This window comes from Canis lupus, chromosome 1, assembly GCF_048164855.1.
Source record: "Canis lupus baileyi chromosome 1, mCanLup2.hap1, whole genome shotgun sequence".
NCBI classification, from domain to species: Eukaryota; Metazoa; Chordata; class Mammalia; order Carnivora; family Canidae; genus Canis; species Canis lupus.
The window spans coordinates 45,592,625-45,617,905 of record NC_132838.1 but is presented as its reverse complement, the minus strand read 5'-3'; the positions used below and the strand labels follow the sequence as shown (position 1 = coordinate 45,617,905).

Genomic DNA, 25,281 nt, shown 5'->3' with positions numbered 1-25,281 from the left:
CCTTAGATCAGGGCATCTCCCCCAGACCCAGAGCACAGCAGTGTGGCTCGAGGTCTGAGAGCTGGGCCTTGTATGGAATGGAAGGTTGGACAGGTGGACAGAGCCAGATCACCACAGTGACCCCCTGTGTGGGTCTCCTTAGGGATCTGGGCTTCATTCTCAAGAGCAACGGGAACAGGTGTGTGGGTGTCTCTGTGTGTGTTGTGTATTTGCACAATGAGATTTACATTCAGGAATAATTCCTTTGCAATATGGAAAGGAAAATGCAGGAAGCCTGTGAGGAAGATGTTGTAATAATTCAGAGAAGGGAGGATGGTCATTTGGATTAGGAAACATGGTGAAAGTAAGGAGGAAAGCACAGATCGAAGGATCTTTGGGTCTTTCCTAAGGACACAAGCTTGGAACCTTAGATGGAATTCTGTTTTGTAGTCAGTGGTGTCCTAGCACTGTTCAAGTGACATTCCAGAACACTTCATATTCTACTCAGGGCTGGTATGAAGGCACCGGGCAGCCACCCTAGGGAAAAGGGGATAATTACATTCAGACATAATTCAGGCTTGGGATCATGGTGTGTTGTGGATTGCACAGTGGCCCCAAAAGGTATGTTTGTGTGCTTACTTCTGAAACCTGTGAATGTGACCTTATTTGGAAAAAGGGTCTTTGCAGATGTATTTTATGGTTTCTAGATGGGATCATCCTGGATTATCTGGGTGGGCTCTAAATCTGATGACGAGTGTCCTGATAAGGGACAGAAGGGGAGAAGATGTAAAGAGAAGAGGCGTAGCTTGTGGCGACAGAGGGAAACTAACACATGGCACATACAGAGCAAGACACAGAGAGGGGTGCTCTCAGAGGCACCCAAATCTGCATTTATTCCTCACATACCAGAGGCCGCCCAACATGAGGCCAGGTACCCATGACCTGAGATTTGGTGTTCCCCTGTGCCAGACTCTAGATGAGCGTCCTCCAACCGCACCCATGAAGAGGTCACTCTGGAGCCCTTGGAAGCAAAGTCATGCTTCTAGGGTTAGGGTAGGAAGGGCAAGGCCTTTGAATGAGGAAGTGAGCAGATCTTGTCTTATGGAAGAATCTGAGAGAACAGCAGTAGGGAGGGGAGAGGGATTGGAGAAGTTGAGAACACCCACAAAGCCTCGGATACTTGAAGGAGATGCATTCCATGATCTGAAAAGGAATGTCCTTAACCTCTCCATCTTCCCAGTACCTTCTCCTCCATCTCACCATGTGTCTAAAACCTGGGTGTAAGTGACCAGGATCCTGGCTTTTTGGTATTATTTTTGTTCTTCCTGGCTGGGGTAGAATGGCTGAACTCCTGGGTCTGTCCTGGGGCCGCTGAGCATGGTTGTATAAGTTGTGCACTGCACAAGTGCACCTGTGAGGGGGTAAGCAGGAGCTGAAACGCAGCTGTGCTGCTCCTCTTGCCACGCTGTGAACCGTAGGAACCAAGGGGCCCCCTTCTGTAATTTGCAGAAAGGCATAGGCTGTGCCAGCAGCAGCCCAGCCCTCTCTGGGGTCAGCCTGGCCTTGGTCCCCAGTACCACATCCCTAATGGTTTCCTATTGAGCTCCAGCAACAGTAGCACCAAATTCTCTGCCTTCATGATGAAACACCGTCCCCCAGAACAGTCTATATCTCCCCTCTCCTTCCTCCCATGTCTTCTGCCAAAGTCAGACTCTTGCGCCCAACAATGCCAGAGCTGCTGGGACACTCCAGCTTTCCAGAGGTAGAAACACCCTCTACGGAAATACTATTTCCTGTGCAAAGTTGACCCAGAATTCCTCAAACCCTTGTCACAAGAAAACCCTGAAATTAGGCGAGGTCTATTGACATGTAAAAAAGCCCAGATGCATATCACAGACATTTTCTAGGCTTTACTTAGAAAGTTTATTACAAGTTGGTTTAGAAAAACATGGACTAGTCAGTCACCTTTTACTCTACAAACTTCTGTGCTCGTTATGATCATTCATAACAAGAATGTATTCTCCTTACTTGGGTAATTAAAAAACAGATCAAAGGTTTGGAGGTCAGCCGCATGAGTGCGACATGAAAGGGAAACAAAAGGCGATCATTCAAGATCTTTTATTTTCATCCGAGCCTCAGGACTTGAATGATGGGGCCTGATTCCCTCCTTCCTAATGACATCAAGTGTAATTTAAAGCGACATGATTCCACACTGCAGAGTACGTTCAACAACAGCACAGGTGGGATCCGTTAGACGCAGAAACTACTTTCAATCATTTTCTCATTTTGTCCTCAAACAATCCCGCTAGGGAGGCACAGCTGTCCCCACTTTACAGCAGGGGAACGAAGGCTCGAGGAGGTGAAGGTTAGATGCTAGCACGCGCTGGAGCAGGCACTGATCGGGAGCTGGGCTGTTGGCACTAGATCCACTAGATCGTACCCTCTCCCAGGGGGGGGGGCCCTCCAAGCCTCTCCCATAAGTGTTCCCAGTGGATCCCACACACTCCCCCACCTGCAGCTCAACCACAGCAAGCCAGCCCCGCGTGGCTATGTTTTCTCTGTCATTGTTAAGGGGGTCCTGCTGGTGGCAGGGTTTAAGAGAGTCGGTCGTCAGATTCTTTCATCCTGCCAGGCCTCTTTTTGGCCAACGAGCCCACACAAAAACCAAATCACATAGAAGAAAGGAGAAGAAACACCGAACCATCCTTCTTCCTCTCGGCCTCTGCCTAATGCTCTAGACAATGTTTGTGGCCCCCTCCCGCCACCAGATTCATAAATTGAAAACCTGATCCCCAACGTGATGGAGTCTGAGGCCTCTGGGAGGTGCTTCGCGGCAGGGCAGAGCCTTCGTGCACGGAGAGGCCCAGAGCCACCTGCCGGTCCCTCCCCCCAGGCGCGGGGCAGGAGAAGCTGGCCCTTACCTGCCCCCAGATGTGCCGGCGCCCGGATCTGGGATTGCCCAGGCTCCAGGACTGACGGAAGTCCACGTGTGCTTTATAAGGCCCCGGTGGATGGTGTTCTGTTACTGCAGCCGAAGGGAGACCCCGACCCTCCACAGCAGGTGGCCCCAACTCTTTCAGACCCGCCCAGATCCCTGCTGGGATTCTGACCCCACGATGCCTCCTGGCAGGTTAAAATAATGAGAATTTGCCGCAGCTACGGGGGTTCCACCTTCTTCCCAAGTGCCTTCAGGGGACATGATGTCCTCAGTTAAGGGGAGATGGGCCCTGCCTTCTGCGCCCCATCAGCGTGGCCGGACCTGGGCTGAACCTGTGGTTTAGGCCGTGGCTGCTCCAGCCCCGCTTGGAGCTGGGGGGCCAGGGGGCGCAGCACGGTGTGGTCGCCCTGACTCTGGCCCCTAACGCTGCTCCTAGCTGCCAGTGTGGCTCTCAAGCTTCCTTATTAATAAATTTGGTCCCTGAGTATTAGAGGATTACCAAGCTCTTTGCAAATCTGATGCAAAGCCATGGCCCTCATCCAAGGAACATTTCAGTACATCTATGATCTCGCATATAATTTCAGCGTGTTCACTGTTAGGAACCCCTGGGGTTCAGATGGCTGTTCGTTCGGGTGCCTCTCAGCTCTGACACTCTGCCTTTCTAGGGTTCCATCAGGAGGGAACGCACACCACTGACCTCCCTTCTCCTCCGCCACAAAAGATACTTCCCCAAGGTCACACTAGGCAAGATGCGATGGGCTTTCTGTCCCTCCACAAGGTCTGTGTGCAGGAACCACCTTCATCCCAACAGGCTTCATGTTTGTGGTTCTTTTTTTAAAAGGAGTTAATTTTTCCTGGGCGCCTGGGTGGCTTGGTCGGTTAGGCAGGCATCTGCCTTCCGCTTGGGTCATGAAATTGGGGTGCTGGGATCAAGCCACCCATTGGGCTCCCTGCTTAGCAGGGAGTTTACCTCTCCATCTCCCTCTGAGCCCCCCTCATGCTCTCTCTCTCTCAAATAAATAAAATGTCTAAAAAAATAAAATGAATGAAGTTACTTTTTGCTTATTTCAGATGAATATAAAGCAATAAATAAGAATGGTTGGAGGAGAGAAGAGATGAAAAATACAATCAGACTGTAATGGGCGAGGGCCTAGGGTAGGGTGGGGAGTGGGGCGCGCATGGCAGCCCCACCCCTACTTCCCTTCACATCTAACCTTATGGATGTGCCTTGGGCTGTGGTGAGGAGCCATCAGCAAATGTGCCACCAACTCATGGACCATGCTGGCCTTTCAAAAGTGTCCACTTCCCAGATTTCCTCTGATTGCTCTGCCAGGCAGATCCTGTTCCCAAAGCCCTGGGCAGACTCACCCCATCCTGGGAAAACAGATGGACACAATAGCCCTATCTCTGAGTGTAACGCTATATCATTTCTTTCCAACAGGCTAGCCATAGATGAACAACTCAGTTATCGGGGGCTGGGGGCGGGGCAGGCGGGGAAGCTCCCATGGGGCAGGGTGCCTGGCTGTCATCCTACTCGTTTTCACTTTCATTAAGCTGACACCACTTACTCATCTGCAGCGTGCTTCCAAGTCTTGGGAATGCATTAAGCTCGATTGTACTCTGGGGATAAATAATGCCAACCACCACTTCCTGCAACAAGTGCATTACATGCGCTGTCACTAATCAGTTAACATAAACGGCATTTTTCCCTATGCAGAGGAGAAAACTGCCAGCATGATTGTTGCCACGCCACAGATGAGGAAACCAGGGCTCAACAAGGTTAAATGACCAGCCACACAACCGGCAGGAGGCCGAGCTACGATGCAGGACTAGGCGTACCAAGCCTTTCCTTTCCTTCCTGTAACCCAGCTGTTCCCAAACTCATCCAAACCTTAGGATCCCCCCAGGAATCTATTAAAATTCCCAATGCCCACCCAGCACACACCCAGAAATCACAATCTGTAGGGAAGGGACATAGGCATCTATCATCTATCTATCATCTATCTATTATCTATCTAACATCTATATATTTTTAAAGCTGCTCAGGTGATTCTAGCAGGCAGATTTGGGAACCACTATGAAAGCCTTGGAAGCATCTTCAGCTGCAAGCACTTACAAATAACCCAAGAGAAAGGAATGAAAAACCAGCAAATTGAAGAGCAAGCTAAGAGTAGTTGAAGAGATGCACATGAATCAAAGAATCTCATTTCTCTATGGGCAATGGAAGAAACCTGATGGGAAGAAGAAGCTTCCCTGATGCAGGTGTAGATGACTCAAATGGGGGGCTGGTTTTTAGCGTCTCAGTGTTTAAGAGATGAACTGAAACACACTGAGTGTCATGCTTCTGTTAAGTAGAATTCCTCTCTGCCCTGCCCTTGGGGAGAGAGTGGCTGTTTCCTTCATGTCTATCATAGTTAGAAGCTGGTTCTAGATGCACCAGGCTCTGTGGCTGGTGCTGCCCACCGCCTCCACACCAGCAAGGGGAAGCTTCTGAGGGCCTTTTGCAACAGCAAAGACTGCTGGGGATATATGCAGAACACTTGTTTTCATACCTTTAAGAAATATATTTAAATTCCTTAAAAACTGGAAGCTTGTTAAAGAAGCATCAACCCTCCACTATGCTAGGAATAGTTTATTGTGATGTTATCTTGTGGAAACTTAATTTGAAAATTTTGATGGTCAAGAATACTGAGGAATTACTGCTTTTATTGGATTGTAGGTAGAATTTTGGCTGAATGGAATATTACTGCTATGTCTTGGCTGAAGTCCAAGAAAGGATAATTAACAAATGATTTAGTGATGGTTCAACACCTACCCTAGTTAATACTTCACTTTATTTGAAGTAATACATATTGTCCACATGGGCCTCATGTTCATCATCATTTGGAAACATTTGAATTTCCAAATCAAATCTATGTATCACAAGTCTTATATTTCAGTTAGGTAAAATTCCCATACTTAGATTTGATGGATCTTTCTTCCTCAGATAAAGATACAAGCCAACGATGAATGAAATCCACGATTCACTGGTTTTCTACTGGTTTTGTTTTCTTCTTTTGGATTTAATGGTAATATATCTAAGTACAATATAACTAGGCCAAAAACACTTGTGTCAACTCTACTTCTGGGGTGCATCAGTTCACTGTTACAGGGATCTAGGGGAACCTACCTTGTTGTTTGTGAACTGTTAAGATGGCCCCAGGAAATTCAAACTCACTTCAGAAAAAATGTGGGCCAAGAAAAACTTTCTCTGTATTGCTTCCCACTGTCTCCTTATAGTCTATCTCTGTTCCATTGTCTTTTTTTTTTTTTTCTTAAATAAGACAGATCTCTCAAGAAACTCTGATCTAGTGGTTTGATAGTAGAGATGGTGTCTCAGGTGTTCTATTTATAATTTTCCAAAGACTGTAAAGCCAAAGTCATTGTGCTTGAGATTAGTTTGAGTTTTTCATTCCATCCACTTACATTTGAAGCTTGTCACTTCTCATGTTGAATTCACTGCAGCATTCGTGGATGGTGGTACTTTGCTTCCTCACTAATGTTTATGGATTTAGAAAACGAGAGGGTCCTGTTTAGAATCTGCTGTGAGGAATGTCCACTGAGAACATATTTCTGTAATCTTACCCCAAGTAACATTGCTGCTAGGCCACTGAAAATTGGGTAGGTCCTTGGAAGTACTATACTTTTGCATAGGAGTGGTTCACTAATATAAGTAAATATAATCCTACGATTCTGAAAACCAAAAAAACGATAAACTTGTTACTGGCTAGAAAATAGCAAAAAAGAGAAACAGACTGTTTTTTTTTTTCTACAGTGGAAAGTTGAGCTCATAAAATAGTCATTTTTAGGGAAACATGTGGTTTCTATCTGCCTATGTGAGCTCTTCTGCATTCATCTTCTGCTTAATATATGACACACATCTGTCTTCCTTTTCAACAGGCAGATCCTGATGATAAGCCCAGGCATTATTTAACTCCTGGCACCACCCCTGCTCACAGCACCGGGCATTTAGTAAACACCAAATATGTGTTTGTTGGATGTACAAAAGAATATTGGTATTTGAAGACAAAAGTACAGCATTCTCATAAAAAGCCAGACTCGCAGGATAGAGTCAGAGGGCATTAAAGAGATGGGGCCTCGGCCATGGCCAGCCCTCTCACACAGAGATGAGAGCCCTGATCTCATCATCATCAGGGCTGTTCCCCCAGTTCTTGTCGCAGCAGCCGGGGCTGGCCTCTCCTTCCCCGTGGTCTCCCCAGCAGGCCACAGCTTTGGAAGTTACACTTCTTTGTGACCTGAGCGGATTCTGGTCACCCTGCTATGGCCTCCAGTCCCACGAAGTGTGTGCGTGTCTGTGTGCTCACGTCCACACAGGCAACACAGAACTCTTCTAATGGGAACGTTGTAATAAGAGAGAAGTGTCAATGGATATGTTAGCCATGGCTTCTTTACTCAATGTGCTCGACATGGGAGGGGACGGACTCTTAAATATTAATGCAACTCTTCATGAAGGGACTTTTAAAATCATGTAAAACACGAATGTGGCTCAGTCTTCATAAGAAATTTTAAGGAAAATCTTCTGAATAGCAATTACTTCCACTCACTAACAGTTTTGCTGTCACCCACGATCACCCAGGCAAAATCTATAAAAGGTGCATTCAAGCTCCTTCCCAACTGTGCATAACTGACAGTCTAAGCCATCTGAAAGCCACATTTATTTCTAGAAATGTGGATCCTTTGGTGGATTTTAAAATTTATAATGTCTTCGTAAAAAGTATATTTGAGCACGATGTTTGAGCTTGTATATAAAAAAAGCTTAGATAATAAAATGTATATATATTTTCTTCTAGTTTATAATCTTCTTTCCTAAGCTGTCTATAATAAGAGTCATTTGATGCTTGTATATTTTTGGATTAAAAAATTATTTTTGCAATAACACAAGAATGTGTGAAAATGAGCTTTATTTTATTTCCTTATTGACAACAGGTAAAGTCTTTTTCTATGAGACTTAAAAAAATGCTTTGAGAGGTGCCTGAGTGGTGCAGTCAGCTAAGCATCCAACTCTTGGTTTCAGCTCAGGTCGTGATCTTGGGGTAGTGAGATGGAGCCCTGGGCCGGGCTCTGCACTCAGCACAGAGTCTGCTTCAGAGTCTCTCTCTGGCCCTTCCCCAAACTCTCTTTCTGTGTCTCTCTCTTTCACTCTCAAATAAATAAATCTTTTTCAAAAATGCTTTGAAAGAGATACATATCTCAGAACAGAAATAAGAGAAGTAAACATAAAGTTTCTCACAGTTACTAAAAGTTCAGTAAGTATCTATAAAACAATAACTATGACCCAGTCTAAACACTGCAGTAAGCTCCTCTCCTGGTAATCCTTAAGCAGCCCTCTGAAAAAGCCCAGCTGTAAAAATGATGTGATTTGATGCCAGCCACAATCGTGTGGAATATTCCCCAATTTAAAAAATTGGATCAAGAAATAGTAGATTTAGGAAAATTACTAATAATGAATGGAAAGAAGCTTTCTTCTAAAGCATCAAACTCAATCACTTTCTTAACTGCTTGTATTCTTAAATCATTTAAAACACAAATCACTTTAGATAAAAGTAATCATCTATGTGCAATTCCCAAGCAGAGACCATTCTGAAGCAGATGTTTCAGGCTTTTTCCTCTCTGAAGAATTTATTAACCTCAAAGGAACTGCTTGAGACAATCTCATTTGAATGAGATTTTGGTATTAGAATTCAAGGGAGAGGCCAGCGTTTACTTATAAACCAAAACAACCCACATCAATGATTCTTTCTAATTGTGTACACACCAAAGAGCTTCAGTTTGTCAAAGTCACCTAATATTATTTTAAAGTCTAGCTCAAGATTTTTTTTTGAAAGCTTTCCTTTGCTGCAGACAGAAGGAAGGGGGAAGGGGGGTGCCCGTAAATATTCACGCTGATTCACAAAGAGAACTTGCCCAGATGTTCAGGCAGAGGGTGATAGAGGCTTTGGAAAAGGGAATTCATCCAGGGAACAAAAAGCATCAACCTCTGCCCTTACTATGGTGTCTCTTGGGGTTTAGAAAGCTCGCCTCGGTCAGACACCTCCAGCTAAGTGCTAGGACCCCACATGGACTCAGTTCCCAAAATAGGATCCTATTTTTAAGTTTGTTTGCTCTTCTACTTTTTCTCTTCCTGCCCCATCTAAAGAACCCCAGAATCTTCTATTTGTCTTTTTCTCTAATGTAAGAATTCCAAAATCATTTGCTTATAGATGCCTAAGAATGTCCATATGAATCCCCAAATCCAGGCTGTTCCTTTTTGGTGGGGGTGTAGGTGGGGTGGCCAAGCATAGACCTAGATGAGTGGCATATCTCTCTGCCAGGCGCAGCTTTAGTTACAAAAGAATAGAAGGAAAGGTATCTTTTCTTACCTTCCTATCAAATTTAGTGCCAAGCAAGGTCTAAGTTATCTGAATAGGCTCACAGGTTTGGATTTCTTTGGAGTTTTAAAGTTTCTTGCCTGAATGTTGTGGAATACGCAAAAATATACTCTAGAACACTGGGCAGAGAGTCAAACAAAAAAAGCCTATAGCTGCGGCCAAGTTACCCACCACCTTCTCCAATTTTCGACTTATTTACTAAAAAATATCAATATATTATAATAATATTATAATCAATTTAACAGAAATATAGGCAGAAAACAAAGAAAGCAAAGGTATACTATTTCTGAAGAGGAATTATCTTTAATCCATGTTGTAGAATGCATAATCAAAATGACCTGGGCACTCATAAATAGCTCTGCCTTTCAACAAATAACAAAGGATGGTTGTTCAAACCTAAAAATCAACAATAATTCAGGGCAAGAGACGGAACGACCCAAACCATGTGTGCAGTTCTCTCTCTAGACACAGGGCCAGAGAAATGGGTTGGCCGAGAGCAAAGGTGCAGCATGGAAGATGCGCTGAGCTCCAAGACAAAGTAAATGACTACCAACCAAACTCAGTTTCAATTTTTATTATGAATGTCCAAAGTGACAGCATCCTGTGAAAGTGTCAGGTTCTCATTGATTCAATTTCAAGAGACCACAGACTACCACATGCCAAGCACTTTAATTTGTGACAGAGCCAAAACAAAAGAATGATAAAAAATATTCTTTTAGGTGTAAAGAGTGCTCTCATTTGAGTTTTTGTCATTGTTTTTGGTTTTCCCTGCAGGTATTGTGAACACTGATAATTTCCAAAACACAAATCCTGGTCTAGATACTTGCAGCAAACTTTTATAATCTCTGCCTGAATAAGAAGCTCATAAGAAATGTACTTATAAAGTATGTGTATAATACAATGTAATATGCCCGTTCATTGTCGTTTCTTTCCTTCCTCTCCCACTAGGTTCTCATCTACCACCTGGGTACCTGCTGTTTGTAATAACTGGACACTGAAGGCTGGAATGAACCCGAAGACTACATTGAACCCTGGATCTTCTCAAAACTGCATTGCTTTTTCAATGGAAGCTCAAGACTTTCAATTTTTGAGAGGTCCAAGGAGATGATTCATAATGGATTAAAGTCACCAGTCAAGAACTACAGTCTATGCATGTTGTGTTCAAGAAAAAAGCCGTGGTTGACTAACGCTATGGTTCTATTAATCTGTAGTTCCAACACAGTGTGACTTTTTCCCCCTCGGAAGGGTTTCCTCGCAATCTGCCCTTTCCATCACGGGTACTGGATGATGCTACAGATGGAGGTTGTTGCCATTTATATTCCAATCAATTCGGGTCTGTGGAAGAGCGTATCTCTTACAGATGCGATACTGTTCATCTGAGTGCATCCTCAAAAAGAACAATTATGAACTGGAAACTCATAGAGTTTGTTTTAAAATTTATAAAATTAAACCTGCTCCAACAGGTAATACAGGGAGGCATGCTTGCAACCTCTGGATTCAATCAGAAACAATGCCTGAGAGCACAGAGCCTTCTCAATAGGTAACGGCGGGTTCCTTTTAATGCTTCCTTAAACAAGATCCGATGTGATGCACATTAGAACTTTGAAGCACGTCTCATTTATTTCTACAAGGCCTGGGACACAGGAAGCTGCCAGAACTTCATTCATCATCTTGCCTGTTGACAAAAGGAACAATAGCTGGTCATCACTGGTCAATGGAATATAACTTTCCCTAGTTTTTTTTTTTTTTTTCCAAGATAATTCCTAAAGAAGAGATGGTGTCAACACAACAGCAAATGTTTCAATATTTGAAGAATTTCTGTGCTCTACAAAGCCATGTCTTCTTCCAGGACAGCATAAAGAACCAGAGTATGCCATGTTCATCTCTCTCCTCATGCTGGAATTATTCAGGAGAGACCCCTGTCCTGGAAGTCAGCATGCCCAGACTCCAGATGAGGTTCCACCAATAGCTAACAGTGTCACCTGACCTTGCTGGGCTAGTCATTCCTTCATGTATACACTAGGAAGACCCCAATGGATGAGTTCTAAAGAGAAGGCCAATCCAATGACATTAATGGGTCCATGAGGTCCTGCCTCCATAGCTCCATTCAGAGCACAACCAGGTGTAACCACTTCAGTCTGTAGCACTGGTTAGACTTACAAGATACCTAAACCTGCGGTGCTCTGGTCCTAGTTCTGCTTGGAGTTTTGAATCAGCTGATCTTTCAGAGATGTCACAAAATATCTGATAGTGCATGAAGTCGATTACAATCTTATGTGATGATGTCACTAAGCTATATGGGTATAAACTTCTGAAAATACCCATTTCCACATCTTTTGCTGTCTTAAGATCTAAGAAGTGCCTTTGGTGGTGGTGGTGGTGGCATACCTGCTGGTTTTCTTAAAAAATAATTCCATAAAAGCTGAAAAACACATTTAAAAAGTAGAGGAACACAGAAGCATTCTGTAAGAACCTACTACATAGTCATAAAATACAACTAGTTGAGCTCATTTAAGTAGTTATAACTAGTAATATTACCAAAGCACGCATTGCCAAAGTGAGGTGTAGACACAGGAAGTCTGACCTTAAAACTGATGCTTTCAACCACAATACAAAATGACCTCACCATAACCTGTGAAAATTATAATGAATTGGGGTCGAAAAGTTTAATGGGACTTTCATAGATGCCATAGGTACAACCAGGAATTAAGTTAAATATTTGGACATTTAGGGCAATTAGTTTCCATTAGGAACAAAATCATAAGCTTCAGCAATCGAAAAACTCTATTTAGTAATTCTAATTTGATCTTTATGCCTCTGTGGCTGGTAAAACTTAGACGATGCCAGAATAACAATTTATTTATATTATATCATATTATTGTAATTATTTTTGAGGGCATCCCAGTTGTGATGTGGGATAAGAAAAATGCTGAATAGGTTTTTCATGTTTCCACTGTGTGTTTGGCATAAGGGGAGGAGACACAACTCTGAAATGCGTTAATGATCCACATGAAACAAAATGGGCACCAAAATATCGTCTGTTACTTCGGATTATCCTAAGCATTTCGCTAATGCGTTGATCCTTCAAATGCCATTTTAAAAGCTACTCAAGAGGAAACGACAATGAAAATCAGCTCATCTTGACTATCATAGCTATAGCCTCTCAAGTCACAGTCATTTCCCGAAGTCTGGATTAAGATTGGCCAGGGTGTGAAGAGGATAGGGTTATTGTCCGGAGCAAATCAGCATCTGCGTGGTAAAAGGCACCAAGGCCATACTGGGAAACAAAACGAAAAAGACAGATTCACTCAAATTGTCAGGGGGACATACAGGAATGATCTACGAACACACGCATGTACCTACCGACACAGACCAAATGTGTCTTGTGCTGCCAAGTTAGAGAAGTCAAGATTTCTGTCTTGATCAACTTGAAATAAGCCAATAGTAAGTACATTTTTTATGGGATTCTGGCAAGTATTTCTACACCGTGCATGTCGGGGAGGTGTATGCATCCAAAGTACCCCTAGGAACCGCTGTCACAGCGTGTAAATGATCCATCACCCGAAAGGTGGACATTCACAAGTAAACACGTCAGGTACTCGTGCAAGTAACAATCAGAGGTGGAGAAAATGGTCACAGAGCTTATATATTTGGAGACCGCTTTAGTGCTCAAAGCGGTCTTCACATTTATGAACTCTCTGGCTCTCGTAACGGGGGCCCCGGCCCCCGGCCTACATGTGGAGCAGCCGAGATTGTGAGGGCTTGGGTGACTTGCTCAGCGTCACCTGGGAATGCCAGTGGCCGGGCCACCCAAGGGGAATGAGACCAGGTCCCACTTCCCTGGCCAGTGTGCACTCTTCTCTACGCTGTGGCTCTGGCTATTGACACCGATATCAACAAATTCATTATTTATTATTAATATTCATCTCTTCTGCATAGTTTTGTTGTTGCTATTACCACCCCCCCCCCCCTTAAAGGCCCTTGTGAAGCCTACCTCGTAAACAGATCTAACTGTCCCCACAACGAAACTGAGGTTTGGACCAGCGTCTTGCCCAGGGTCAGACGGCAAAGGGCAGAGCGGGAACCGAAAGCCACGTTGGCTCCAAGTCCCCAGCTCTGGCTCTTTCTGTTCACCGTGTGTGCTGTCGCCGTGTGTTCTGCACCCCTGGGCCCCAAGTTCTATGCATGCTATGGAGCTCCGTCTTTAGGTGTAGAGCCCACCATAAGCTGCTCTGTCTCAAGCCTCGTCACAGAAGACACCTGAGCACCCACTCCGCACAGGTGGCTTCTCCAAGCTCCTTAAAGAGCGAGTGAGCTCTGTTCCCAATTACCAAAGAGCTTCACTCTCCCCCAGAATAATGGCTATAATTTCATTGTAAAGAGGAGGCCAAAACCCCCACTTATCAGTGAGAACATGGCACAAAAGATGACTTTTTTATTTTTTTAAATAAACTGGGACACAGTACCTGGAGGGGAGGAATAGTTGGAAGCAATCGTAAAAGTTCTAGAACTGGCCTTCTGCAGCTCAAGTTGCCATTAATGATGCATTCGCTGCAACTTAATTTTGAAATGCAGTTATTCTTTTACAAAATGGGCATAATGAAGGCAAATGGACATGGAGGTGTCCTTCTATAGCTGTAACTCACTGGTGAGTGGCGGGGTCTGCTGGTTCCTGGTAATTCACACACATGCCTCACTTCATTGAGGCAAACAGCCCTGCAATGCTGCGAGTTTCGTTACTCCCACATTACAAGCCAGAAAACTGAGGTTCAAGGAGCTTAAGTGACCTAGCCAAGATGGTACAAGGTGTCAGAGACAGACTTCAAGCCAAATATGCCTGATGCCAAGTATTTTATGCCCTTCCTCTAACAGGCTGCTTCACCCCAGATATCCAGGCTACGAGACATGCGAATGGCCACCCCATACTGTGACCTAAGTGCAGGACTGCTGATGAGAGGCCAGCGGTGACCAGGACAGCAGGCGAGGCCCCCCTGCTTCCAGGACAGCCATATCCTTTCTTACTTGCCGAAACCCCGTTCTAGAAACAGTGGTCTGGTCTCCGGGTCAATTATTGGGGTGACAGAAGCGTGAAGGAGTAAAGACCAGGCAGTGTTTACTCACTGTAAAGAACCCACCCCGGGCAGGCCAGCTGCAAGGAGGAACAGAAATTAACGTCAATTACAATGTAAAGGCTCTGTGGCCTAGTTCATATTTTACCCCGTTCAAGTACACTTGTTCTGATTTCCAAATGATCCATTGGAGCAGGCTGGAAACTGCCTAAAGCCTAAAGAATCATTTCTAAATTACAGTTGAGAAAGAGAATCTATAGAGAGGCTCTGACCCCCTTTGCATTAATCTTCATTTCTTCCTCAGCAAAACTCTCATCAGAGCTGCCGGCGATCAGCAAAGCTGACCAACCAGAATTCACTGCCTTCGTCTCTCCTGTTCTCTCCAAAGGGAGAAGGCGTGAGATTACGAAGCCAGCCGCAGAAAACCTACCCAGAGTGCGATCTGTTCCAGCACCAAGGCATGGGATTCATCACCGCTGGGCTAAGGAGATGATGGAGAAATACCAAGAAAACTAGGTCCTTGCAAACAGACTTTCAGATCCAAGCCTCAGCCAGCCTGCCCTGCCACGTCGAAAAGGAAGTGCCAGAGTTATTCATGGATGCCAGACCCCAATCTGCCTCGTCCAGCTGATCCGTCTGGTCAGCCCATATGGGAGCAGGATGGCTGGCACAGATCTGAAAGTATCAGTGTGTGCAGACATGTTCTAACATCATTTGCTAATGTTTCATTGTTCTGTAGTTAAAAACCTACTTAAAATGTGTGGAGCGACGTCCCATTAGATTAGAACAGTATGAAGTTGGGTCTTTCCAAGTACTAAGTGTAAGAATAATTAAAATAAAATAAAAGCAATTATTCCCTATTAGGGAAGTTTCTCTCTATGATGACGGATACCCATGGCTCCTTTACTAAACTGAGATCACATTTTCTTTCTTGCGTCACATCCACATACGTATTGTGTGTATAATCTGTGTGCATATTTAATCCCAACAAAACAGAACAATCATAGTCATGCAAAAACAGACCTTAGGGATTGCAGGGCACAACATTCTCATTCTAAACATTAAAAAACTGAAGCTCAAAGGGCTCCCATTTGCCCAAGGGCACACAAAGATTGGGAATCTTGATGACATTCTGATCTCTTGTCCTACAAAACACTGTATATCCTATAATGTCCCTTTCTCATTAATATAAATGTATCGGATATTATATCCTGGAAAATTACACCATTTGACACAAATCATCCAAATATAATATAGATCTCTGAATGGCCCAACTATAAGAGACTTCTGGACCATCACAGACTGAGCTGTTTCCACAGGTGGTGAAGTCCAGTCTCATGTGAACCAGTGGAAGGGGTCACGAGATGTATCAGAACCCTTCCAGCAAACTCACTTACAGGAGAAGCAGTTCAGCCTCCTGGCCAAAACGTGCTCTCCAGAACGGACTCATCAGGCTTGCATCTCTGATTCTACTTTTTATTGGGTAGGCAAATCTTGGGCTCCCACAAGTTTCCACAACTTAAAAATGGGGATCAATACCCACCACTGAGGCTAGCTATAGGGATTAAGTGAGGTGCTGTGTGCCAAATATCTATCACAGAGGAGACAGGAAGGATATGGATTCTTCCATCTGCCACCCATGTTCTCAGGTAGCCCGGGCAACGGAGGGCAGAGCACAGATGCTCACCCATTCTTAGGTTACAGGAGCGAAGCTAAAGGTTTGCATTTCCTCTGCCTGGTATGCTGGTCCCCTCCTTCTCTACCTTGGATACTTAGTCAGCTATTGAAGACACTCTACTTGATGGCCGCCTCCTCTGTGAGGCCTTCTCAAGTGGCTAGGGCCTGTCACCAGCCTCCCTTGGTCCATGGGAGCTCTGCTCCCATCATCTTCTCCCTCCTATCATGACTCTGAGCTACTCTGTGACACACCAAAAAAGTCAATGAAAAGCCCAGAGCCCCTCACCTTCCTGATGAATCCGGATGTCAGCGATCCTACTGGCCACACACTCTGGCCATTATGGAGTCAGGATCCTTCTCTTCTCCACTCCGCCCCAACAACCAGACTACCCTCCTCCTTTCTCTTTACTTCTCAGCATTCTCTCTCTGGGCCATTCCTGTTTTCAGGAGAGAATCACCACAAGTAACTAAGAATCAGTGTGTGTGTATGTATTTATTTATTTAAAATAGGCTCCACCCCCAGCATGGAGCCCAACCCAGGGCTTGAACTCAACGATCCTGAGTACATCTATATTTTTTAAAAATTCAAAGTGTATGCCCTTGTTGAGATAAAAGGAAAACAAAGGATCTCTGTTAACAATTCACATATGATCTGGTAAGTCTGCGCTTTGACACCCTGAAATCTTGAACTTGGGTGGGGGCAGGGGAAGAAGACCAGAAGCAGAAAGAGAAAGAAGAAAAGAGCAAATTGTTAAGGGCAGCACTCTATCACCTTGGGGCAGACCACCATGCTTACAGGATGGGAAGCCAGACTGCAGGCTCCATGCGAGCAAGGCAAGGTCTGTCTTTGCTGTTGTCAGAGCCCCACTCCTTGGCACAGGTGTCCCAACAGCTACTCAGCAAAGGGCAGAAGAAATGAAAGGAAATAAACTGAGTGCCATCTTGGAAGTTGAATAATCCACTTGTTACACCTCCAACCACCTAGACCTTCTGGAGTAAGAAACAGCCCAGTGACACTTGCTTCCTTGGCAGTAGAATCATCTCAATTGCATGCATGGAGGCTGTAGGCTCTGGACTGATGCTCAATGCAAATGAATTTTACACAGGAGCTTGCTTTAGGGAGCTCTCCTTCCAGCTTAAAGGTTAAAAGGTTTGATTTTGGGTTTCGAAGAACAGACACTCTACGATTCATGAGGGACAGGTCACATGACGCACGGCCTTGGTTTTAATTTAGCACATTCAAACAGTCAGTAGTAGGATGTATTATTCTTCCTCCCTCCTAGGCTGGAGCAAAACCTATTAATATTTATTGGGTAAACTTGAACCCATCAGATAACATATTTTTCATAATTTTAAAAGCTAACTTTAAAAGGCTTAATATTTTTTATAGGTATGCTCCCATCACACATAAAATATGCTCTGGAAACACGGGGCAGTGATTAAATTTCATTTTTAGAGTATTGCAAAAGTTGGTGTTTAAAGAAATCCTACTGTAATCTTTTTCATAAGGCAAAGGAACCTTTTGAAAAGTGAACAATCATCATTTTTTAAAAAGAAGTTCAATTTTTCATATATCCAGTTTGCTTAAGGCAAATTCAATCTGGTGTCCTCAGCTGTCATCACAACTGAATTGGAGAGACTATATGGCCACCCAGTTGAGCAGATGCTTTTCTTTTTCTCTCTCTCTCTTTTTTTTTTTTAATAGCTGCAGAAACTAATTTGCAAACTGAATCAGTGGCAAAGAATTGACAAAAATTAGTCAAGGAGATGACAAGCTACTTGCTTTTCTTGGACGTCAGAAAACGCAACCCCAGGGAAGGTGACCACTGGAGTTTCTCAGGACAGGAACGTCCACCCCCAGCCCTGTGGACAGCAAGCCCTGAAGGAGCGAGGCCCCAGGGCTGGAGAGACAGGTGGCAGGAAAAGCATTTCCAGGAACCAGCCCAGCTCAGACACAGGCTGCCCCCCATTGTGGACTCAGCTATGCCTACATCAGATCTTTCCTTTCTATGTATATGCTTTATCTCCTTATCTAGAATAGACACTTAATCAGAAATTTGCTGTTTAAAAGAACCACCAGAAGGTTAAGTGAGTGAAATTAAAAGAAAATAAAAAGGGAGAGAGACTATTACTCTTCATGTGTGTGGAAGGATGCAACCAAGAAATGTGTTCATGCCTGTTTGGTAAGTTATCTGAGTTGCAGGTATTTGTCTTTGTACCACAGTCTTTCCTCATGCGCACATAAAATAACTAAGATAGGCACTGGGGCGCCTGGGTGGCTCAGTCAGTTAGGCACCTGACTCTTCGTTTCAGCTCAGGTCATAATCTTTCCGTCGTGGGATCAAGCCCAGTACCAGGCTCTGTGCTCAGTGTGGAGTTGGCTTCAGATTCTTTCTCCCTCCCCCTCCACCCCTCCCTGCTTCTACATGCGTGGCTCTCTCTCTCTCTAAATAAATGAATAAAATCTTAAAAAAAAAAACAAAACAAATAACTAAGGCAGTGGGGCTCCACATCCCCACAATGAACACAGTGCAGTAGTAGCAAGTGCAACAAGCAGGGTCATCTTTATACCTAAACTGTAGTGCGGAGAGGACTTGGACCAGCTACCCCACGGCAAACAACCATCTGCCTGACTGGGCTGTAACCGAGGCCCCCTCAGCACACAGAGTAGTAATTCTGATGTCAGGGACAAACACTATATCTGAATTGCATGTCTTTTTATTTATTTTTTAAACAGAATGATAGCTATCTGGAAAGCACAGTGTTCTATTTAACAAGCTCACAGAGGACTCCAAACATGACCCAAGTTAATGAACCACTAGTACATACTCTTTCTTCTACAAATAGCACAGTTTCAGGACACCTATCTTGGGCAAATGTGAAAACACAAAATAGAATGGGATACGACTTTTTAAAAAAATTTGAATTGAGATTGCTTTTATAATCATATTTCTCAGAAGACTTGACCAGGATTTGGGATAAGAAAATCTCTTCATCTGCACTGTTTGAAAGCTGATGTACATCTGTTCCCCACATAGAAATCCCTCTATTGCTCTTGAGGTGATACGACACAGAACATCCCAGGACATATCTCATAACCCCCTGGGCTATGGCACCTGCATTCCATCCAGCTGTCCAGAGTCCTATGTCTTTCCCCAGAATACCTTAAACATCAGAGGAAGGATACTTCTCAGATGTTACCAGACCCCCAAATCACAAATCCCATTGTAGTATTAATTTCCCCCTCAAACAGGTATGCAATAATGAGTAGAAAAAGGCCAGGTGGGCCCGCTCACCCACAAAGTGATACACTGCTGCCTACTTGGCTTGCAATGAAGGTTAACTCACATCTGTGCCTTGGCAAAATTGTAGATTATTACATGCCACGAGTCAGCCTGGAATAGCTGAAACCATACATGTTAGAGCCAGGAATGCTAAGGGACTTGAGCATTAGTTTATAATTAGCTTCCTAGTTCCAAGCTGTGAGAGTCCAGTGTGTCAGACGCATGAGTGCCAAGCAGCTTGGGTAGAAGCCAGTTTTCCCAGGCCCTTATAGGATCCTGCACACTCTGACCTCACAGATTCTGGCATAAGTTCGAAGGCCACTGATCTAACATATACACAACTTTTATTGGGAAAGACTTGTCCTACAATGATTTTAAGATGTATCAATGAATCAAGTCAAATTAAGGCCATGACAAATGCAGCCTCCCCTTGGATCCACTCTAGGGATCCACTCCTGGGGGATTCCCTAAAATGAAACTCTCCGCTTATGAACTCAGGGACTATTTTCTTGATTAGATACCTAATGCTCTTCATTTAGCATCATATTTTTGGAAAATTGAATCCCTCTCTGAAATTATAATGCATACTAAAGGAAAGCCTGATCCACTTTACAAATAATAATTCAAGACAAAATCACCCCTTCCTTTCGGTGTTAGGTGTTCTAAAAATGTCAGGAACACAAGTCGATTCTAAATAATTTGTTTTAGTCTCTCCCTCTTTCCTCCCCCAGTCATATACACACTGAGAACTAGGACCCCAAAACCCCTCTCGGTTTTTAGTACATTTATCATTTGTATAAGTTTGATAGGTTAGCTGTTAAAGTAATCTCCTTGGGTCCAGCAGAAGGATGGACCAGCAGAGTCTACACCCTTGGCCAGGCAGCATGGTAGAACTGGATTAAAGACAAGGACAGGGTTAGGTGTTCTTGGCATAAGTTGTTTGGCCAGGAGACAGGGGAGCTAAGGAAACAGAATTCCAACAGGTCCCAGGACAACACGAGCACAGCCCTGCCTGTAAACTATTTATGACAGAGAATTACACAACAAGAAAAATACAGCCATCATGAGATATGGACAATTTATTAAAAGTTTGCCACTGAGTTGCCTTTTTGGAAAAAAAAATTTTTAAGTAACCTCTATGCCCAACGGTGGTGCTTGAACTCATGACCCCAATATCAAGAGTCGCATGTTCTATAAGGCCAGCCAGGCACTCCTCCGTTGTCTTTTTATATCTTCAAATGAAACTGCTACTTACTGTTCCAACCACCTGCCACTCAACACAATCAAAAGCCTGTGTCCTTTCTGGCAATTTCAAAGAAAATACTTCTACCTCTCCAGACAACTTGGCCTGTAACTGTTTACCCTCTTCCTTAAGTGACTGCGTGAGTTTAGCAAGCCTTTGTAAATCCTGGCAAGGGGCCTACAGTGGGGTTGCAGGCTTATCACTGTGGTGTGGAGGGAGAGAAATGAGGACCCAACTCCTGTTCCTGAGCCTCAAGCAGCTATCCTTAACCTCTTTTCACAGATGAGCACACCAGCCCCTGGAAGCTATGTCACCCTCTCAGCTCACGCTGCTCCTACAACGTAGGGCTTACATTTGCACCCAAAGTCTGTCCTCATTTTTGGTGATGTTTCCTCAACACAGGAAACATTTCATCCCCCAATGAAGGCCTCCAGCTTGGTGCAGGTCGCGTGACAGGAAATGTCTGCGAGGCGGTACAATAAACCAGTCTGACAAAGTGCTCCTCTGCATCAAGAACCCACTGTTGGGTTCAAGCTGCCAGCCAAGCGCATGTGAGCAAATCATCTCCGGAAAATCTAGTTGCCAAAAATGTTGTCAAAATCTCTGGCTTTCTTTCTCTCTGGAATTATGACAAGTTGCACATCCTTTTGCATTCTATAGCTCCCTCTTTGGAACATCTCCTGGGATGCTTAATAGAGTGCCACTCTGGAGAAGCGGTCCCAGGTTTACATAGTAGTAGCTGGACATGGACCAATATACCACGAAGCAACAAGGGCATGGGGCACGGAGTCATGACATAGGGAAGAAGGCCACCCACTTCTAGTAGTTTTAATAAATTCAACTAGGTGGTCCCAGGTGGCCATAAGATGGGTATTCATATATCACTCTTTCATTTGCATTATGCTCAGCTCCTAACCATGCTTCTGGGATGTCACAAGCATTGACAATCGATACTTGCCAACAACCAAAGGGGCTGAATAACTGGTATGTCTCTTCATTTGTTTCTTAGGAAAAAGAAATGTAAACTCAAGCTATAATTTAGGTGTGGTACTATGTTAGGGTTTGTCTTTTAAAAAAGGAAAAAAAAAAGAATTTATATAGGGGCTCTGGGGTGGCTCTGTCGGTTGAGTGACTGACTCTTGATTTTGGCTCAGGTCATGAGATGGAGCACCATGTTGGGCTCCGTGCTGAACGTGGAGCCTACATGGGATTCTCTCCACCCCCCCCCTTAAAAAATTCAATTATATTTCAAAATAATAATTAAAAATTATCTCAGTAGAGTGGCCCCTGGCTGGCTCAGTTGGCAGAGGATGCGACTCTTGTTCTTGAGGTCATGAGTTTGAACCCCTCGTTGGGTGTAGAGATACTTAAAAAAATATGGCCCAGTGGTTTAGTGCTGGCCCGGGGTGTGATCCTGGAGACCCAGGATCGAGTCCCATGTCGGGCTCCCTGCGTGGAGCCTGCTTCTCCCTCTGCCTGTGTCTCTGCCTCTCTCTCTCTGTCATGAATAAATAAATAAAATTTAAAAAAATTTAAAAAATATATGTTATCTTAGCAGCCTGGGTGGCTCAGCGGTTTACCGCCGTCTTCAGCCCGGGGAATATGTTATCTCAGTGGAAAAAATTATCTCAGTGGAAATATGGTATATTCTTTATTTTTGGTTTATTCCAATTGTGCTTTAGTCCACTGGCATATCTGCGATATTTCTTAAACTGCCAAGGCAATTTTTATCGTTAAGGAACTAAACATTTGGTGGTGGATATAAAATCAAAAAAGATACTCTGGCATACCTCACCTTATTGTTCTTTGAAGATACTTCGTTCTGTCCAAATTGAAGATTTGTGGCAACCCTGCACCAAGCCAGTCTATTGGCGCAAATTTTCCAACAGCATTTGCTCACTTTCTGTTTTTGCGTATTTTGGTAATTCTTGCAATATTTCAAATTTTTTCATTATTATTATATTTGTTCTTGTGACCTGTGATCAGTGATTATGACTTGCTGAAAGCTCAGATAATGGCCAGCGTTTTTTTTTTAGCAATAAAGTATTTTTAAATTAAGCATATACTATTTTTAAAAATATAATGCTATTTTGCATACTTCATACACTACAATATAGTGTAAACATGACTTTTGTATGCACTGGGAGACAAAAATCTTAATCTGACTCATTTTATTGTGATACTCACTTTATTGTGGTGGTCTAGAGCTGAACTCACAATAGCTCTGAGATATGCCTGTACTCATTTCCCAGTAATATAGCTTTTTGTATAAAAACCTTTTAACTACGACTATTTAAATGACCCTGTCAGTGGAGTTTGATGGATTCCAATTTTGTTTTGTTACATGTAAAAAGGAAACTGTCAACTGACTATTAATGATATCCATGCTTGGGGTATGTTTCTAGTAATGAGGTAAGCTTTTTACTCTTCTCTCTCTCTCTCTCTCTCTCTCTAGAAAGGTCTTCTTGAGTCCAAGATAATTTTTCTCTTGCAAAGAAAGCAATACATCTCAGAAGTGAAATAAAATCCATAGTCTTCATTTTTTTACCACTAAATTCTAGCCACTCACCCTCAATCTCAAAGTCCATTTGTAATTAGCTGCGAGAGGAGACAAGTCATTTCCAGGTTTAGTGACAATAATAAAGTACAAATCTGAAAACTATTTCTTGTAAATAATAAGTCTAAAGGATTCAAAGTTATTCCTGTAACAGTCACTATCATTTATAGTCAATGCTTTCTTGAGTGGAAGAAAATGAAGGAGGAGTTAAGAGGGATTCAGACATAAATGTCATTCGTCATATGTATTTCAGTTCAAGAAAGGTTCTGAATGAACCATGGCTCTAATCAGTGGTGCCAAATCTGGGGGGCAAGGCTGATACCAGAGCTGATTTCTTCTTGGGAAAACTGTAAAGAACACTGAAACATCCTAAAATGTGGCAAATCAATATATATATCAGGGAACTTGACATAGGTTTACCAAATATAGCAAATGAAAATACATAAGAAATAATTTTTGGTGTAAGTGTGTCCCAAAAATTGTATGGGACATGCTTATACTAAAAGTTATTTGTTATGTATCTGAAATTTAATTGGCCATCCTGTATTTTATTTAGCAGCCTACTGGGGAGTTAGATGCATGGGTACCTCAGGGACTCTGAGCTAACATAATAGGTTGTGTTCACTTCCGCAGCAACATGGTTAATCTGGAACCAAAGATGTATTTCAAGGATGTGTATCCTTTACTACTTATTCTTGACTATAAGAATGCTCCTTTTACAAGTTACCTCCTTTTTTTCTCCTCCAGAGAATTCTCGTGAGCTTACCACATGCCTGGGATGTTCTGGGAGCTGGAGACAAAGAGGTGAATAAGGTACCCCCTCTGTCCTCGGCCAGCTTACATGCCCGGAGAGAGAGAATTAAAGCAAGTGGACAGAAGTGTGCTACAAAAGCACAAAAAGGGAGTGAGAGACGCTCACAGGAGCTGGGGCTGGGCACTGCTTTGAGGAGCTCTCCAGAGCTTTCTCTAAATGAAGACAGAGAGAATGCGTGGGAGTGTGGAAGAGTGAGAGGGTATGTGTGTATGTGACAGAGACTGAGAGAGGAGAGAAAGGAAGAGAAAAGGAAGAGCAGAGGACTGATCACCTGATACTTTCAGAGCAAAGCACCTGGGAGCCACTTAGTGTCAACAACAACAGGCCTTTGGGCCAACCCAGCGTCACAGGAGACCAGCATCCTCCGTAATGAGGACAGCGCCTTGTTGAACAACTCTGACCAGCTGCGGCATACTCTGGGGAAGCCCATAGTTAACACTGTTTACACGCTGTGTGTAGAAGGTACACCTGTGACCAGCCAAACAGCTCCCTGGTTCCCTGACCGCGCCCATCGGGAGTCAGGAGCAGTGCCTGACCACCCACTGCACTCCCCCTTGCGTGGGAACACAGTGGAAATAAAGTTCCCATGGCTCCTGCATCCCCTCTCCTGTGCTAAAGGACAAGGGCAAGTATTTGATCTCCGGGCGTGGTCACGGTAGCACTGACCAGAACCGGGAAACTTGCCATCAATTATCAGTTATAGTTGATGACATCGTGCCTTTGGCTGGTCCCCAAAGCTCTCAGGAGGGACTTCCTTTTATATTTACAACAATAAATAAGACAAATTTTTAAAAATGTAAACTATATTAAAATGTCCATCCTTAACAATCTGCCTATCTGAAAAAAAAAAAAAAAGTGGTTGGTTATCATTCTTTTCTTTTAAAAAAAAAATTAAGAAAAAAGCCCTGGCTCGCTTTGACGTGCAAGAATGTGCACAGCTCCCTGGCACCCAGAAGGGTAGATATGCAAATTAGGTCCTACCTCTACCTTTCATTTCAATCCAGTTCCTCCCTGAAGGATAATAACGAATGGTATGGAATGATCCGGGTTGAAACAGAAGCCTTTTTCTGACAAGATCACCCAAACCTTTTAGTTTTGAATCATACAGCTCAAAAAGAAGGGAACAGTCTCGAATAGCACATCTTTTACAGCAACAATTCAGAATTTGCACACGATGCCTTTAGTAACCACAACTATACAGAAGAATAGAAGACAGATGACAGACTTAGAACCACAGGATTTCAAGTTGTCAGACGGGTGCTTCCTTGGATCCCCGACTTATCTCTCATCCC

The 25,281-nt window shown here is 43.7% G+C and overlaps 1 protein-coding gene and 2 long non-coding RNA genes across 4 annotated transcripts in view; 2 read left to right on the top strand and 1 right to left on the bottom strand.

The window, feature by feature from the left end:
- The first annotated feature begins 465 nt into the window (after positions 1-465).
- On the top strand, positions 466-16,459 carry LOC140634941 (uncharacterized). Of its 2 annotated transcripts, XR_012032272.1 has the most exons (4): positions 466-600; positions 10,294-12,789; positions 14,218-14,325; positions 14,803-16,459. It is a non-coding gene; the product is annotated as an uncharacterized lncRNA (long non-coding RNA). The 2 variants fall into 2 exon arrangements; XR_012032262.1 differs by having other exon boundaries at positions 14,218-16,458.
- The window catches only part of SCAF8 (SR-related CTD associated factor 8), a 147,219-nt gene continuing 131,842 nt past the window's right edge, over positions 9,905-25,281 (bottom strand). Inside the window, exon 22 of the mRNA XM_072828585.1 lies at positions 9,905-11,020. The gene's annotated coding sequence lies outside the window, so the exon portion shown is untranslated. The remainder of the gene's footprint in view (positions 11,021-25,281) is intronic.
- On the top strand, positions 21,534-24,692 carry LOC140634946 (uncharacterized). The gene is made up of 3 exons (XR_012032278.1): positions 21,534-21,602; positions 23,923-23,979; positions 24,274-24,692. It is a non-coding gene; the product is annotated as an uncharacterized lncRNA (long non-coding RNA).